The sequence below is a fragment of the Acinonyx jubatus genome, chromosome F2 (genome assembly GCF_027475565.1).
Source record: "Acinonyx jubatus isolate Ajub_Pintada_27869175 chromosome F2, VMU_Ajub_asm_v1.0, whole genome shotgun sequence".
Lineage (NCBI taxonomy): Eukaryota > Metazoa > Chordata > Mammalia > Carnivora > Felidae > Acinonyx > Acinonyx jubatus.
Window position 1 is genome coordinate 60,338,265 of NC_069394.1, and position 19,678 is coordinate 60,357,942.

At 40.7% G+C, this 19,678-nt stretch overlaps 1 protein-coding gene across 1 annotated transcript in view; it reads right to left on the minus strand.

Moving 5' to 3' along the window:
* The window catches only part of KCNB2 (potassium voltage-gated channel subfamily B member 2), a 383,106-nt gene extending 364,101 nt beyond the window's left edge, over positions 1-19,005 (minus strand). The window contains exon 1 of the mRNA XM_015064708.3: positions 18,471-19,005. The gene's annotated coding sequence lies outside the window, so the exon portion shown is untranslated. The remainder of the gene's footprint in view (positions 1-18,470) is intronic.
* Between the last annotated feature and the right edge of the window lie 673 nt (positions 19,006-19,678).

A 19,678-nucleotide genomic window follows, 5' to 3' on the forward strand; every position in this document is an offset into this window, starting at 1 on the left:
TATCCTTAGGAAGAAAGGTGAACTTCACAGAATCGTTTTTTCATTGCCTCTGCTTTCCTAGTGCCAGTTTTCATGATAACCACCTCCGGACCCCTCAGTCAGTCGTGTATACTGCAGTCTCAACACCAGCAGACTGGAGTCATCTCTTGTAGAAGATGCTTCCATGCCTCCCACTCTCCACGTAAAGACAAGCTACATACAAAGATTGCAAGGTCTGCCCTCTACTTCTTTCTGCAGTTCTATCATGTACCTTGCTCCCTCTCATGCTCTGTGTTCTAGCTTTTCCTTTCGTTTTTTTAATGTGTACCCTCCTTCTACCACAGGGAATTTGGACACCTTCCACTCTCTCCCTTCTTCACCTTCAGAAATCAATTCAAAAATCACATCATAGATAGCATCCCCCAATTACCTTGATTATGCAATAACCCTATTTTAAGAACATCTAGAATTAGGTGCCTTTTACATGTGGCACTTGTCACAACAGCCGTTTCATATTTATTGGGATGAGTATTTTGATTATTGACTAATATCCATCTTCTTTATTAGACTCTAAGTTCCTTGAAGGCAGCGATCATGTCTCATTTTATTCACCATTGTAGCCCAAGTGTCTGGCACGAAGTAGAGCCACAATGAGATTAGTTGAATGAAAAAGTGAATGATTAGATTTATATTTTACTTAACATTTATTTATTTATTTATTTATTTTAATGTTTATTTATTTTTGAGACAGAGAGAGACAGAGCATGAATGGGGGAGGGTCAGAGAGAGAGGGAGACACAGAATCTGAAACAGGCTCCAGGCTCTGAGCCGCCAGCACAGAGCTCGACGCAGGGCTCGAACTCATGGACCATAAGATCATGACCTGAGCCGAAGTCGGACACTCAACCGACTGAGCCACCCAGGAGCCCCTACTTAACATTTATTTAAAAATCATATTCATTCCAGCTACCTCATATTACCTGCCACTCCCCAAATCCAATATGACCTTCATGAATGAAATGCTCTTTTCCAAATTCTCTATCCGATAAAACTCTTTTTTTTTTTTAATGTTTAGTTTTGAGAGAGAAAGAGCAAGAGCACAGGAAGGGCAGAGAGAGAGCACACAGAGGATACAAAGTGGGCTCCGTGCTGACAGCATACAGTCCGATGTGGGGCTGGAACCCATAAACCACGAGTTCATGAGACAAAGTTGGATGCTTAACTGACTGAGCCACCCAGGTACCCCTCCATCTGAGAAAATCTTATTCATTATTCAAGGTCAAGAACAAATATCTTGTTCTAGGGTGAGTTAATCTATTCTGCTATAATGGATTAGAAGTTTGTCCTATATATTATAATGCTTTTATCATTGTATCATAGCTATTTGCTTATTCATTCTTTTTATTCATTCATCCAGCAGATATTTATGTGCCCTACTCTGCTTGAGGCACAGTCTCTGACATCATGGTAGGCATTCTACAAACACACAAGCAACTAACTGCAACTGTGATGTAAACCACAGTGGAGAAGACACTGTTGTGAGCTTTAACTAAAAATATCTTCTTGGTTGTGGGTTCTTAAAAGTAATGAACATTTCTTATTGATATTTGCAACTTTGGTATGCAAATGCTTAACAAATGTTTGGACTATCCAAGAGAATGAATGAATGAATGAATAATGAACTTCAAGGCATAATTATCCTTTTTTCTTTTTTTTCTTTTCTTTTCTTTTTTTTTTTTTTTTTTTTTTTTTGGTCAAACATTCTGGTTAACATCATCAGTTTATCTTGGTGACTTCCAATTTGTTTAGAAGTTCTACTGGCCTTTATTTACCTATTTTGACAAGGCCTGGGTTCAGACAAGAGCTAGATTTTCTGGAAACATGTAGGGAAGAAATGATGAATAAATAAGACTCTCGAATAATTATTGCTGTCCCAATTGGAATATGCTGCCTGAAAACACTACTGGACCTCGTAATAATGTTCAAGCAGAGCCAGGTGACCATCTGTCAGGTACACCCAGGAGAAATTGCTGCCCTGCTGAGAGATTGAGAAGATGGCCACAAAGTGCCTTCTATCACTCAAATTTTATGATTCTATGAGATTTGAGTAACTATTACTCATCTACATTTCCCACTGGACAAATGAAGAACAGGAAAAAGTTCACCCTTGTCAATTTCTTAAGCTGAAATTTTGCAAAAGTGAATTTTCTATTTCTCAGCTCACACTACTCATGCCTAAGAAAAATATGCAAGCCCAAAGACCCAATGTGATTGAATTTCCACTAATAAAAGAATAAAAGAAGAGAAAAGAAGGTATTAGAATTAGTGAGTCCATTTTTTTTTTCTCAAAAGATGAGCTTACACCCTTCAACAATGATCTTTTCTTTTTCTAAGTCTGCCATGGGAAGACCATATGAGGGAGGCAAAATTTACTCAAAGGAATGCCCTGACAGTAATGGAAATAGAAGAACAGTACCTGGGTTGGGAAAATAGCGTAAGTTGAAAGGCAGCGATCTCTCCCAATCTGTTTAAATCACAATGAATAGGTGACCACATCTTCAGACTCAAAGCAGACTATGGCCAAAATCCACCTGAGGATACTCAGTGTAACCACAGCCAAAGGTACCTTTCCAGACTGTGCATATTCAAAATACTGTCATGTGTTCTAGCTTCTGGCCTGAAAACACAGTTTCTAACAAATCACTGGTATCCTTCATTAATGAAACTAATTTAAAAAATCAGGATGTGTCATAAGTAATCGTATGCTTGGTTTTTATTCTGTGCGTTAAGTAGAAAAGGAAGGAGGCTCACTGAACTGTAGACATCGATCTCCACATCCCCTTTAATTAATGTTTCCCATCTAGCCTCGTCATCAGTGAGGATCATTAAACAGCATTTATTAAGCATCCATCCGCATATGGCACTTCATAAATATCCCTCCCCTCGCCCCTGCCCCCTTTCTCAATCTACCATGTGTCTCTGTTGTGTAAAACGCTAGGGAGCTACAATGATAATAAGTAATTAATGGTAAGAATGTAAGGCAGATGGATGAGATGACCTACTAGTATCTAAGAAACTTAGAATGTTAAATTCACTGCTAATAATATGATTTAGTACAATTGGATGAGGAAAATGAATTAATCATATTCCATCAACATTTTCTAAAATAAAAATGTGAAAACTCAGGACCACAGATGGACTGACTGAAGCCTTGAGTTCATGTGACTTGTACCAGATGATACAGTCTTGAAATAAATACTTTGGAAAACAGTGTGGAAAAATCGTAAAAAGTATGGTTGTGATAGTACAATAAGGAATGCTACTTTGAAGAGAAGGTGAAAATATTTGTAAATTAAGGACAGCTATTGTTTTCATTGAAAGGAGTAGTCTGTTTAAGGATGATGAAATTAAGGACTTTTAGCCCCTTTTCCAGTTCTTGTTTAATGTTGTTATATTATTTTCTGGATTTCTTTTCTTCCAAAAATGAATCAATAATATTGGATATAGGTATGGTGATATTTAAAGCACTCCTTTTCACTTTTACGAGCCTCATGTAGTCAGGATTATGGGCAAAGAGCATGTCAGCGTACAATAAGCTATTGCTATAAAATCCAGATTTGCAATTTGGATTTTATTTCAGCTTAAGGTCAAAATGTCCATAAGCAGAAACTGTATTTCTTAGAAGGCAGGGATATTCTTGGAGATGTATCTGAAGGAAAGCCAAAGTTATGATCTCATTTGCTTTGTGAATTTTGTTAATAATTACCATTTTTATCATCTATCACATATTGAGTGATTATTATATGCAGCCACTGTACTTACCCCTTAAATTTAATTTTCAGAATGAAAATTTCATTAATTCTCAACCCATCTAGGGATGGGTATTACTATCTTTCATTTAGAAATAAAGAAAGTGAGGCTCAGAAAGATAAGTTCCTTGTTCAAGATGACATAACTAGTGAGTACTGGTTCCAGGATTCAAACCCAGCAGTACCTTAATGGAAACCCCATGTCCTTAACCTCATAATAGGCTGGAGATTTTCCTTGAATGGCAGGATTCTGGATGACTCAGAATGATAAATAAATGAAAACATAGAACCAATATTGAGAAATATATTTAGCACGACATAGAAGAAGAAGACTCAGGGGCGCCTGGATGGCTCAGTCTGTTGAGCATCTGACTCTTGATTTTGGCTCAGGTCATGATCCCAGCATTGTGGGATCAAGTCCCATGTCAGGCTCCATGCTGGGCCTGGAGCCCGCTTGGGATGATCTCTTTCTTTCTCTCTCTCTGTCTCTCCCCCCCACTCACGCACTTGCTCTCTCTCTCCAAAATTAAAAAACAAAAAAAGAATAAGAAGAAAACTCAAATAATTCTTATAACATTATGTCTGTCCCTTGGCCTGGGTGGCATGTATACAAGATATGAAAGGTTATATTCTCTTATGTATAGAGATGGTAGGGTTGGCAACTATTTTTGCAGTTCTAAATTTTTAAAACTAAATAAATTTTAGTAAGTGACTTTCAAAAGTAATGTTATTAGCCTTAGTATTTGAGATTTATGGTCAAGATAGATGCTTTAAAAATAGAAAATTCATAGCATTTGGAAGGGCAACACTAGAGGGTTTAAATGATTTTCCCAGGGCCCATTCAGCACCAGGGCTAGAAACCAACTCTTTTGTTCCTGAGTCTATATTCTTTCTACTAGAACTTGCACCAAAAATAATAAGGCACCAAAAATAAATATAAAATTAGAATGGTGGAAGAGAAAAAAATGTGAAGAGCAATCTAACTATCTCATACTCAGCTAAACCTATAAATACTGATGAGTTGAACCTAATTATTAATGAATCCTGACTACAACATAAATCTATAATTTCTACTATTCCAGTAATGGTCAGAATGGGAAAAGATCATAAATTACAAATAACACCTACTGATTTAGATACATTATTCCTTTCTTGTTCCCTCCCTCCCTTCCTTCCAAAACAACGTGTTCCTTGGCTATCACTATACACTGAGTACAGGGAATACAAAATTGGGGAAGGACGCCCCTGCTCTCAAGGGGCGCATAGGCTGCCTGTAAAGAATATTACAAGAATTTTTGGATTTGTGCTTTCAGCATCTGTTTTATAGGCTCAGATAATATTATGGACTTAAATATTTCTTTAACTAGCACCTAATTAAAGCTTTATACCTAATTTAAACACATCGATGTGAAGGAAGGGAAAAGTATCAAATACCAGCAAATGACACCGATGTCTTAATTCATGGGGCTTTGTAGAACAGAATGTTCATCTATAGAAGCTGCAGCCTTAGCCACCATTTGCGATTTTAAAAGCTCTTTGAGGTCTTAAATGAATTAAGACATTAAATGAATTATTTCATTAATTCATTCAACACATATATATCGAGCACTATATCAAACACTGTGTTCCAGTTATAAAATGCCTACAAGAAAATGGTTCCCTAATTTCAAAAAGAGAAAAAAGGAAAAGCCCTCACTACGATGTTCTACTTTAGCTGCACATGTATGATTACAAACCATGTTTATTATTAAGTATTTTGCTGGGCCTGAATGAAACCAGAAGCCAAGTTTAAGAAGTAACGCTTTAATAGCATCTAAGCTTTCTATGTGTGCTCTTTCTATAAAGCCGGATGAAAATGCTCTCCTCAGATTTAGAAGAAAAAAAGAACCTAGAATTCCAAATTTAAAATGTCATTTATCTCAAAAGTAAATTAATATTTAATTGTAGTCTAATTAATAATTGTGATTTTATGAACGGAGGACATTTAGCATGGAAGCCCCTAGACACATTTGTTCTAAGCCATACAGACTCGAGAACAGAACTAAAGCTGGACTATCTCTTCTCAAATGTTCCTTCACTGCTATAGTTCAGAACTGTGCCTTCTAAAAGCCACTTCTCATTCTGGTATTATCTTACTGGAAGATAGGGCTTTTCATTTGTGAAAACCAGGACAAAGAATTCAAGAGATCCAGTCACATGAGAACTTTCAAAGGATTAAAAGCGACTATAATGTTATCTAGATGACAACTGTGGAAAAAAAAAAAAGCAACCAGCACCAAACTTCACAGTAACATAATATTGAAATTATTATATCTGACAAATCTCCAAAAATATATCAATTGGCATGTCAAGAGCTATTATCATTTCATATGGTTTTTTTGTTGTTAATAATCAACTGATAAAAACAACTCTTTTAAATAAGCACAAAAGAAAAGAAATCAATATGCAAATGGTAAAGAACTTGTTTAAAGAACACAGTGTTGTGTCTGTGTCATTTTAGAGGTTAGAAAGGAGACATGAATAGAGGAAGAAACCTGAATAGAGGAAGGAGACATAGAGAAAAAAAAATGGATGAGAACAAAAAAAAGAAAGAAAAAAAGAACGAAAGGAAGCAAAGAAGGAAGGAAGGAAGGAAAAAATAATCCTGTCTGGGAAAAGTGGGCATGAGAAAGCATTTAAGGTCACATTAGATAGATACTTACAAAAATAATGTTCTACATTTGTATAATACTTTATATTTTGTACAGTTTCATATAAAGAAGGAAATGCCTTCAATAAAGAACAATTCCAATGGAGGGAAACAAGTCATAGTGCATTCAAATCCCTTCACTCAGATGTACCTGGGAGATACTCATCTGAATCAAAGTAGGCATTGGATGCCACAGATGGTTTGCATGTTTATATATGGTTAGTTGGAGGCTGATGTTGATTGTAAATGGGTATTTCTAGAATTTAAACCATATTGCTTTTGAAACTTAGTGCTTCCTAAAGTAATTCATGCTAATAATAATCCAGGCCTGCCCTGTCTCATATGGTAGCCACTAGCCACATATGGATATTTAAATTTAAAATTTAATTTCTCAGCATCATAAGTCACATTTCAAGGGTTCAATAACTTATATGGCTAGTGTCTGCTGAATTGAAGAGCCCAGATATGGAAAACGTCCATCATCGCATCAAGTTCTGTCAGAAGGCACTGGTCTATACAACTCTCCTGTGAAGTTATGAAGCTGAGTTTTGTTCTGAAAATAGGGAGAGAAAAATTCTCCTGGAAGTACCATGTTCTTCCTTGTCTGTATCATTCCACCAGTGGCCTCCAACCTCGACTTACAAACTCTGCTCCATCCCAGATTCTAGGACCATTCTAGCCCCTGTCAAGAAGCACATGAAGAGAATGTGAGTGTAAAACAGTGCAGGGAGTTCATCATCAGGCTGATCCTCCTCTAGCCCTACTCTTCTCCACCCTAGGCAGAAGTTCTTGGTAAGACCTCCTGGTAAGAGCACTCCTGGTGCTCTTCTGTGACCTAGAACCTGACGTAGGTCCTGGTTCTATCAATTCCTTCACGCAGGGACTCAACAAATAAACAATGAGCATCAACTATGTGCATGGCACTGCAGAGGTGCTATGGAGAAAGCAGTGAATAAGGTCAATCTCTGCCTTTATTGAGCTTGCATTCTCACGCAGCAAAATGACACAAGAAAATGACCCACAATTTAGAATTGGTGTAAGTGCTACAAAGAAGAATATAGGGTGCTAAGAAAGAGAATAATGGAGAGACCCACTCTAATCGTTGGGCACAAAGAAGTAACCAAGAAGACTTCTTTGACCAAGAGATTTTTGACCTGAGATCAGAGACATGAGTAACAGTTTGGTAGGTAAAAGGTGGAATACAGAGTAGCCCAAACAACCATGCCTTGTGGAAACTAATCTCAGGCACCTCGGATGAACTAAAGGAAAGCCAGAAATCATAGCAGACAATGATGGGTGAGTGGCCTGAAATGAGGCTGGCAGGCAGGGATCAGACTGACCAGAGCCTCTCTAAACAACAGCCTTACACTAGAGATGTTTTGGAAAGTGAAGAAGGAATATGGTAATCCTCAAGTTAAAGATTTAGGCCTTTATTCTAAGAAAAGCAGGAAATCGTTTAAGGGTTTAGGTAGATGATGAGTGATAGAACTAGATTTGCTTTTGTAAAAAATGAAAAGCAAAGGGCAAAATGGAATGAGGGGACAAGGAAAGCAGCCAGGAGTCCAGTTAATAAGCTTTAGTGGAAATCCAGAAAGAGGTTTTGGCAATTGGTGATGGCATAGGAAATGGTCCTGTCCATTGTGCCTGAAACCCTGCATTAAAAATAATGTGACCATCACATAGTTTTCCTGACTCCAGACACCTATGTCTAAACTAGTCTGGACTCCTGCTTAGCTACATACAATAGACTTCTTTCTAAACTCTTAAGTGTCTATAAACCATAGCATTTGAGCCTATGGGGCTGGATCTTCCTAATCCTGCCTGCCCCATCAAATACTGCCTGTTCCCAGACTCCCCTTCCCATAATTTGGCCAGGACTTCCCCCAGTATTTCACAAGTCTAACTTCCTGCCCACTTGGACTGCCATCTGCCATCTATCTCTATTCTTTCCAGATACCAAGCGTTCCTGCCTGGGTGATTTCCTCTCTGGACCAGCTTACCCTGACATGACTGAGTGCCCACTGCTAGAAGATAGGAGGGAGTGGAAAAAGAAGCAAATAACTAGGTCCTGGAGTCTACAAAAAATAAACCAGGTGACCGGAAGCAGAACATAAAGGTGTCTCTGGCTAATAATGGCGGCATAATGTCTCCACTCCGCCACTTTGGCACACCACAGCCTACATGATGCGCCTCACTCCAGAAGTGTCACTCTCCCCCTTTCATTTCCAGCAGGCTTGCCTTTGCCTATCACTTTCCTTTGCAAAGAGTTCATAAAGAAGCTGCAATCATCTGGACCCAGGACAGACTCGCTGCCCTTGCCACTAGCGAGGGATCTGGGAGCTTTTGTTTGTTTCCAAATAGTCTATAAGCCCTGAGAGGGTAATGACCAATTTTGTTTAACCTGGTGACCTAGAAGAGTGCTTTCTATATGAACAGTGCTTAATGAATATTTGCTAAGTGCATGTCTTTAAAAAGCTGGCTACAATTTTGAGACAACTGGCTATGAGAAAGCAATAAGTCCTCTTAGAGAAAGAACTGCTGCTTTGTTTTGGGGAAAAAAACACATAATGGACTGTTTGGCTATTACAGGCAAGTCCCTTTGTGGACTTGCACACGAAGTCCACTGCACCTTGAGAGAGGATACAGGGACAATCCTACATGACAAGATGTGAGGAAGAGTCTAGGGGAAGAAAAACGCTTAGAAAATGGCTTGTATCTGGGCCCCAGTGAGATCTGGGATGGTGAGCAAACCCCTACGGTGAGAAATGGTAAAGACATTTCTAAAAGCATTGACATCTAGGATTCAATTAGAATTAGTTTTTTGTCTATGGTAGAATTACCATCCTTTATCCCAAAGCATCAGCCAGACCCTGTTACATACAAGAGGAAAACATACGTTTTCCTTTGCAATTTATTCTGGAGGAAGATGCCCCCAGCAGAGATGGGCTAATTGTCTGAATTTGTGTTTCATTTTTACAGGAGAGAACTGTCACTGGGAAGCACCAGTTAAGCCAGGGGTTACATTTCTCAGCCCCACCCCCTGCATCTGGGGGGGCCATCGGACTAGTTTTCAATAGTTTTTAGAAGCAGAAGTGTTACTGACATCATTGCTGAGCCAAGATGTTTAAGAACTAGATGTGCCTTTTTAATTCTCCCTTTCTCCCCAAATATCTCCCCCATTTGATGTGAGCATTCTATTCTCCCCACCCCTCTCCCCATTTGATATGGGAGTGAAAACTTTTATATTACGTCAAGCCACTAACATTTCGGTGTTTGTTACAGCAGCCAGCATTGTCCCACCTTATTCTGAAACTAATACCTTGAAGTGGGTGCTGCCTTAATAAAAATCTAAATACGGGGCATGGGCTTCAGCAAGGAGACTGACAGAGAAGACTGGAGGCCTGGAACACTGCTAGGCCCTGGCAAAACTGCACTAATTTACAGGGCAGATCTATAGCTCTAGAGGAAATGGCTAGGAAGAGCCAGAATGCTACTCTGTGATGGTTGCCTCTCACTGCTCATAGCAAAAGGTGTAACAAGATAATGGATGAGTTCAGGAAGGAATTGGCTGGAGGACACAGATTAGGGCGAATTGCCAAAGTCTAGAAATTTAAGACTACAAAGCTGCAATAGTACATTGCTTCAGGGACTCTAATGGTGAGGAAGAACACTGAAAATGGCTTTGAATAACAGATACCCGTGTTTGGCTAAGTGACTCAGCCTTGCAACAAAGATCTGATTAAGGACGTCACCTAACCACCCAAGACTATTTGTTCAGATGACCTCAAAGTAACCACTTGAGACACAGTGGTTGTGACATGAACCAAGAAATGAAGCAGGTTCAAGAATTAGGAACAGGAAAGAACTTTCAACGTAGTTAATAGTGTAACTGACACAAAGCACGTACATTAAAAACCTATGAAGATTTTGAGGGAATTGTACTGTCAAAGAAATTAGAAGCCTGGCCTGAGGAGAACAAAAAAGAACAGTGACTATATAAAAACCTGTAAGGCATCTGAACTTGAACAAGCAAGAAGTGTGCTGAGAAGGTAATATAATTCCCAAGAAGGGCATACTTCCCAACATCCATTTTGGGTGTGACCACGGTGAATATTGGATAGGGAAGAACCTCTCAGAGGTGACTAGGGATACAGATAACAATGAACAAAAGAGTCATACCAAGACAGCAAAACCAGAGTCAAAAAAAAAAAAAAAAGAAAAAAAGAATTTCCCCTATTACCAGGGCTGGAGGTCTTTAGCAATGTCCAGTAGGATTTCTTCCATGTCATGGGCCAATGACTGCTCTTTATTGCCCATTCTTCCCTTTTCCAAATGGGAATTCTGAATGCAATTATTCTATACCTCATCCATCATTATGTCATGGGAGACCAACAACCTGTCTTTTAGTATAAAGGTTTCCGGACAATGAGGAGCCATATCCAGACTTAATGGGGAGGACTTAACCTCACCCTTACAGCCTGGACTTTGAGATGGATGCCAGGACCAGGAGGGGTTCAGATAGTGTCCTTGGGCTGAGGTTTTCCTCTGTGTGGCCAGAGAGGCAAAATATGAGGGAATAGCTGATTAGCAAAATTTTGCTATTCGTTCCATGATACAGAAATGTTGCTGGGGAGTGGCTAACTGGCCGGGGGTTAGATGTTCCAGTTCTTTTTGTACATAGACGGAGTGCTGTGATTCTCTCCCCAACAGAATGCGAATGCATGCCAGGTGTGTCACCTGTTGGGTAAACCTTCTCTCTGCTCACTCTCTTCCACAACTGCCAGCTAGATGCAGAGAACTTCAAATCCCTGGTCCTTAGAAAGAATATGGGTTGCCACATCACTGCACAAAACACACACATTGGACTGTCAGATGAGCACAAAATAAACTTCTACTCCACTAATATGGAGTAAATAATGGAGTTTTGTTCCAGAAGCTCAAGTTACCACAACTAATACAATGGCCCTTGAAGAAGAAAAAGTGGGGCTCAACTCCTGTTATTCCAACCCAGGATGGGAGCTGAAAGACTTGGGGACACCTGGGTCACACATGTTTGCTATGGAGGATTCAGACCCTTCTCTTCTTTGCCATTTCTGTTAAGGTAAGTCCTGGACTTATCCTACCTGTATCCCTCAAGAGTCTCCTTGGGTTCCATCTTTTCTCCTCTTACAGTCCGTCTTCCTCATGCTGGCTCAGAGACCATCCCCCACATAAAGTGGACCATGTCACTCTATTTAAAATTGTAGTTAACCCCCACTGCCTGTCCTTTAGGATAAAATCCAAGTGACTTAGCACAGCACACAACACCTTTCCTATTTAATCTCCAACCTTCAGCCTCATCTCCCCTCATTTCCCTGCCATTGCCAACGTTGAACCCCAATTACCAGCTAAGCCCTTTTTATGACACTGCTTTGCAAATGCTGTTCCCTCCGCCTAGAATGTTCTCCATCTGCCTCCTTTTTAGCCTGGAGAATGCTTAGTCATCTCTTAAAAATGAGCTTACTTGTCATTTCCTCTGTGAAGTCTTGTCTGACACTCCCACATAGAAAACGTATCTCTGACATTTATGATCAGATCAGGCAGCTTCACATATTGTGCCTACTATTAGGAAGTTTCCATTGTTTAGTTATCTACATGGCTTGATTTTGTTGCTGTTTATTTTCTTTGTTATTTAGTCAGTCTCTAAATTTATCTTCTTACTAAAAACTTAGAGAGTCCTGCTTTTTCAAAACAGCCCAGTGATGCATTAGAATGAGATCGGCTTCCTTCAGAGGGAGACTATAGCCATAATCAGTGTCGTGGAATGAGATGAACCCGGTCTTACTACAATTGTAAAATATTTGGAAGGCAAGGCCTAGGAATGCAAGAAACCCCATAACATGTACAGAAGTCCTGTACCCCCAGAAGTTTTACACTACTCATCAGACAAATATGTACGTGAAATACTTGCTTATTGGTATCTGTGATGAGATCTTAACTCTGCTGTACAAAAAAATATTTTCTACATTGGAATTTTCTAGGAAAGGAACTACCATGTTTGGAACTTCACCAAGATTCACTCACCATTTTGGAGAGTCATGTCACTGACTGTAATGCTGCTCATGTTAACTCATTCACTAATACAGGACACCCACATGTTTGCAAATGTAGCTGTCACACTCAATGGAGAGATTTACTTCATTCTTATTTTGAAATGCCAACTATACAAAAGTATCACCAGTATTCAGTTGAATATTTTCTCTCAAATCCAAATTGGTGCATCTTAAGTAGCAAGCATCTGACTACTTTAGTACATCTCTTAGTGTAGCCTTGCATGAGCATACACATATTGGTTTACCGACAACTTTACCATAAGCTGCTTTCCTTTTATTTCTGCCTTCTATTACAGACAGAGAATGCATTGATTTTTTTTTAAATATTACTTGTGAAGACAGGTTATATTATCTATAAATACCATTTCAGGAACGTAAAAGGGACATTACAAAAACCTTACTTACATGAAGGGAACATTGGGTCTGACTGAGTAGAGAATCATGACTAACTGCATCTAGGAACTCAAGGAATCACATTTTTTTACTCTCGGGACGCTTCTGTTAGGCAACTACTCCACTGAATTGCCATCCCGTTCTGCCAACAGCATTTATGACATTTTGTTATGATTTACTTGTCTGCATGTGCATGCGGTGAGTGCGTGCTGTCTGATTCATATTTATGTCCCCAACACCTAGCTTAGGGCTTGGCACAGAGGAGGAGCTCAGTAGATACCCTGAAGATGAAACACCAAGTAAGAGTCCTAAGGAGGCAGGCAGTCCCTGGCTCTCCCGATAGGTCTTGGGATCAGTTATTCACAATTTTGCCTATACCAATATTATTAAGCTTTCTTCATTCTGCCTAATGTCAGAGTGAGTTAGGTACAGACTTCCTCAATTTTCTCTCTTCCTTGTAGACCCAAGCAGTACTATGTTCACCTCTGTACCCCCAAAGTGCCCTGCACAGCAGAAGAAGTCAACAAATATGATTTATATCAAATTATTCCCCAGGGATATTGCTATACAGAATGGTTATGTTTTTAGTACTAACAGTACCATACTTCTGGTAGATTATTGGTTTTAAAAAGGGCATTTGTGGACTGGTCTGGAGACCTAAACATCATTTAAAGTACTCTTTCTCTAAATGCATTACAAGTTCCAAAAAACCAAACCTATAAAATCAACTTATAAGCTATAAGCCAATTGTAGGTTGAGAGCTGTCTGTACAATATGCAACTGAGTCGGTAAGACCTAACATCTGTGGGAAAAATGAAAATGCCAATCATGAGGATATATCTAAATATTTAAATATAGGGCATCCTTCAGGGAATATTTGGCCATTTTATCTTCCAAATTTAATCCTGATGGTATTTTTCACAAAAACAGAAGCAGTGGCTATTTAGAAAGAACTTTACCTCAAACATTATATAAACTTTTCTTGATGAAAATCTCAATTTATAATTTGATTATGCTTTTATAGTTGTCACTTAGTAAAATAAGCACATTCTAGACAATATACTAGAAAGTAAACCTGTTAAGTGACTATATTCCAATTTCCATTAATATATGGGCAGTAGATCTTACAGAGGAAAATATAGGGACACAAGTAAAAGAAAATTATATTGAAAACTAATAATTTTCTTTTAATATATGAATATATAATTTAAAAATAATAAATTAAAGATATTTAGAATACTTTATTCAAAATAATTCACAAAAGTTTTTAAAAACTGGAAGTGAAAATAAAATAAACTATCACACTGGGGCACCTGGGTGGCTCAGTCAGTTAAGTGTCCAACTTCAGCTCAGGTCATCAATCTCGCAGTCTTTGAGTTCAAGCCCCACATCAGGCTCTGTGCTGACGGCTCAGAGACTGGAGCCTGCTTCAGATTCTGTGTCTCTGTCTCTCTCTGCCCCTCCCCTGCTTGTGCTCTGTCTCTCTCTTTCTCTCAAAAATAAATAAACATTAAAAAAATAAAAATAAAAAAGAGACATTGGCCAGTCAGTCATCTGTCTCATCCAGCTTTACTCTCTGTGGTCACTCTAAGGGCAGTATTTCCTAATGTTTTAGCATTCTGATAGAAGTCTACCCAGCTTTTAAAGATCTGCTTCTAACTAACGTACCTTCTTATTTCAAATTTAAGTTGAAAATTTTGAGATTTTCACCTACTGAAAGTCCCTTCTTTTGACCTTTTCCAAGTATCCCTGTAATCGTAACTACAGTGGTATCCTTTAATGGGAAGATAGAACTTCAAATAAATCTAGAAGCTGTGAACATCTTTACTTATTCTGTTTGGGATCACACTTAATACTTCTTGATATCATAGTGGTTAAATAGAGCCAGAACGCCAGAGTTCAAGTCTGTACCATTTACTTCCTATGTGACTTTACACAAGAAAAGTCTCTGTACTTGAATTTTCATATCTATGTAATGAAAAGTATTAGTGATAGATGCCTTATACGGTGGTTGTGAAAATATTTAATGTTTTTCAGTAAAACACTGAAAACATTTCCTGGCTTAAGTGTTTACTATAATAATAACAGTAAAAATAAACTCATTTTGTTTATATAAATAAAATAATAACAAAATTATTAAAATATAATAGAAATATTTATAATAATGTTTTAATTTAATTTCAATTTAAAATGTAATCACTTTAATAAAAGTTATTATTACTATTCTTTAATAATTCCCCAATGCATAGACTGTGACAAATTTTCATGATCCTCTTTGTGAATTTGCCTTAATTAATTTATTAACTATCAAACTGTTAAATGCATGTGTGTATGCCAGAGATACCTGATTTTGAATTCTGTAATTCTTCAACTAGTTAAGTACTCAAGTTTTATTCTCAACACTGTAAAAAATCTTTGAGTAACAGGGATTATGCTTTCTATCTGTTTTGTACTGGGTCTCATCAAGCACTCTTCTCCTTATACACACTTAATAAGTAACAAGTGAATTAATGCATGAGTTAGTGAGCAGATACATGACATTAAATCACAGTAGAGATAGGTACAATTTAACCTACAGGAACAGGTACTTTTCCTTTAAAGATAACATGGTAGGGGTTGGCTTATACAGGCCAAGGAGCCTCTGATCCCACACACTGGATCGAAAGCAAGTCCGAAAGCTGGGGCTTGCAATAAAGCGTCAGTGGGAATATGTTTTCAGGAAACTCAAAAAGGAAACAACCAGGGAACAAGAATGGGCTACAGACCTAGAGTATGAAGATACTTGTAGTATATAACCAGGAAATGTAAGACTGTGCTGCTCTATAAACTTTTATCACTTCAAGAATAACAAGGTCATAAGTTCTTACTTTATAAAAACTACTCTGAAAAACTACTGAACTTAAAAAATATCACTTATAATGCATGTCTACTCTTCTCTGTGAAGCCTTTGTGAAAATAACAGTCATAGTGATTTTATGCAAAACCCACTTGATAAATATAGGCAAATCCCAAAGAATATTACATTCTGAAGTAAACAGAGTATCTTAACTTTATGTATTTACCTTAAAATGTACACGAGAAGAATGCCCTATCAACTTTAAGGCATTTAGTCTCTAAGGGATAGCACACTTCAAATATCTAATTACTTCTTTATAATTTATCAAGAAAAATGCATTAGATTAGAATGAAATAGATTTTGTAGCTTTCTGAGATTTTACCAGTAATTTGGTCCACTTTCATAATGTGTACACAACACATGCCAGTCTCTCTAGAATACCATTTCAAAATGCCAGATATAAATTCAAGAAAAAAATATTCTTTTCAATGGTTAATGAAGATTTTCCACAGATGTGCAGGCAGGTATGCAAAAACACCTGGGCAGATATTATTTTGAGTTGCCAAGAAATGTGTGACTGAAAGCATATCCTGCCACTGTATTTTCCTAGCTGTCTCACTTTTGTCACCATCCTGGAAAGCAGAAGCATGGGTCCCTGTTCACAGTTGCTCTATGGTGTCACCAAGGAATCTTTAAATGCCAAACAGGAAGGATTAGAGAAGGACCTATTTCACTAATCCCATCTGAATATTCAGTAAACATGCATGCTTGGACAGCTAAACTGTGGGATTTGGGAGAAAAGTGACATTGGAAAGAGTTTCACCACACACCGAGTGGTTCTACTTGGAAAAAGAGAGGAGAGCAAGAAAAGAGAGATGCTAGAATTCTCAAAGAGGCAGGCAGTGGAGTTATTTTTTGGAGTTGGTGCGTGTGTCTGTGTATGAGAGAGATCTGGAAGCACCACCGTGCAGAAGGAATGGTGAAGGTTAAAAGGGGGAAGAAAGCAAACTGCCAACTGATTCACTCCTTTCTCCAAGAGTCTGAGCGGTGCCAGAAAAGGAAAAAGACTACATTAGACACAATTCTATTCGTGGTAAACAACTGGTCTGAGCCTGGCAGCAAGAGGGAGGGGATTATAGTATTTACTTTGTGGAGGCATATTCATTCTTTCAGGTGAAGACGATACTTTTTTTCAGTGGAGAAGAAAGTTATTTATACACTGTACCCTCAATAATCTCAGAAAGTCTACGCGGCCACACAAGAAAGCACATTTTTTACACCCTACGTTAAAAACACCACCTCTAGCAGCAATTAAATGCACATACACATACATAATGGGCCCAATTACTCAACTGCTTAAGTACTGGTTAATTTAAGAATCAAGAACTCTTTAATTTAGATGCCTCTCCATCGTAGTCATGTCTTACAAGTAAGCTTTGGACAACTTTGTATTTATTCACATACACACACACACACACACACACACACTCTCTCTCTCTCTAAACAGTGAAATAAAGTAAAACTTTATTTTATACATAGATATATTTTTTAAATGTTACGCTCTTTTTTCAAAATCTTTCCTGCAAGTTACGCAGTATTGACAAGTTGGCCTTTAGATTTTTGACCAGAATTTATCCTTCTCTTGTCCTGTGAAATTCAATACCTCACTTGATGGTTATTGATAAACAAGAGACCACTGTTGCACACAATGCTACACATTTGATAACAATTACAAATTCCTACTTCTCTTTTGAGCTGAGCTTACAAAATCAAATCCCAACAAAATCTAAAAACCAGTGCAAAAGCAGAAATGCGAAATGCTATTTAAAATATTGACATTATTGCATAACTTGATCAGAAGGAAGGTTGAACCTGCACGAAATAAACCCAGTGTACATCTGTGCATCCTAAATGTTTCAGGGCAATCTTGTTTCTATTATTATATCGCTCGGGCAGTCACAAATGGTGTATAAATGGCCTGTTTGTGCATATTGCACACTGACGATTTTTATGAATGAATACACAAAAGTGCTTATAATTCGAGAAAATGGATGGCGGCATACTATTTTGAAAAAGGTCATTAAGCACTAGAAGCAGACGATGAGGGAAATGGTCGGTGTCTTTTGGTGCCATTCAGGGCAACTGTATTCTCAAGTCCCCTAGCAGAGTGTGTTGGAAACAGCCATGAAGCTCTTTCCTTAGAGACTCGTTCTCCCTCTTGGGAACCTTGCTACAGAACGGAGAACGCGCACCTCTTGAAGGATAAAATGCATGCATGTCTCTGTGCTCTGAGTACTGTTCATACATCAGAGACATCACACTCCCTAAATCCGGTCCCACAAGTGTGTGCGTGTGAGTGTGGCATTTACCAACAAATGAACAGAAGGCAACAAGAGCTCGTCTCCTAGAAATAACATTCCCCATCCCTTCCCAGGCAGGCTGCTCAGAACCTTTCCAGGGGCTAACACTGGAGCGCCTTCCCCACGGGGACAGAGCCTTTACACAACAACCCTCTCAGGGCGAAGTCAGCTTCAGCTTTGTGTTTTAAGTCCACTCGGCGCCATATGGCAGTTTCCAATTCCTTTAGCAACTCAAGTCTGGCTAGGCTGCCCGCGATGATCCATTCTTAAAGGAAGACCCCTTCGGGGAGCAGCAATGCCCCCTTCACTTACCTAGCTCCCACAGACCCCGCTCAGCAGGCGGCACGGGCTCGGGCACCACAAAGGGTTGTGGGATTCCCCGCTCCCTCCGGGCTCCTCTCCCTGCGACGGTCCCCTTCGCCAATGATCTGTCGCTGGAAATCCCCCTCCCCTCCACGGAGAGGAGGGTCTCCCCGGCTGGCTGGAGCTCCTGGCGTTTTTCCCCCTCTCCTTACATCCCTGACTCTGTTCACGGTCTCTGGCAGGAAAGCTCAACGGAGAGGCGGCGGGAGGAAGCTAAGGTATCCTTAGAAAGAACAATAATCTTCATCGATCTTCGCCCCCTTCCCCACGCGGGCCCCCATCCCCCTGCCGCCGCCGCCGCCCAGAAAGCAAAGGGCTGGGATAGAAAAGGAAAAATCGAGCGGGGCTGAGCTCGCCGCGCGGAAGGAGCCGGGAAGGCGAGCCGCGCGGGCCGGAGAGTTGCCCCTCGCTCGGGCTGCGGACGGAGAGGCGGCGGCGGCCGGCGGGGGCGGAGGGTGGCGGGTGCTTGGTGGGTGTGTGTCTGTGGCTGAGCCGGGGAGAGGCTGGGCGCTGGAGGCGAGGCAGGGCGCTCGGGGCGCCGGGCCGGCGCGCACACCCGCCCGCGGCCACCCCGCCTCGCGCTCCGCCTCCTCCCGCGCTCCGCGCACCCGCGGGCTGAAGCGGCCGCCGCCCGCCTCCTCCTCCTCCTCCTCCTCCACCGCCTCCGCCTCCGCCTCCTCCTCCTCCGCCTCCCCCGGGGTGCTCGCGCCTCTCGAGGTGGGCGGCGGGCCCGTGTGGCGGGCTGTACTGCCGACCGGGCGCCGCCAGGGATGCCCAGGCTCGGCCTCGCGGCGCGGGAGCCGTGCGCTCGGCCTGGGACAGCGCCCCCGAACCCAGGGCGCGGCCGGGGCGCGGGCGGGCAGGCGGGCGCCGCCCACACCTCGGCGGGCGCCTCCCTCTCCTCGGGCGCGCCCGCTGCTCCCTCGGGCCGCGGGCCCGGCTCCACACCCACCTGCTTCCCTCTGTGGCCCCGGCTCTGCGGAGCGGGAGGGTCCGCGTTCGGCGGGCGCAGAGCACCCGGCGGCGGGGAAAGCCCGGGGTGCCCCGCCGAGAAGCGCTCTGGTGGCTTCGCGGGATTCCCTGGGTCCTTGCACTTTCAGCTGCTGGGCTCTCCCCGCGCCCGCCCTGACGCGCGACCCTGACCCGGGGCCCACCCC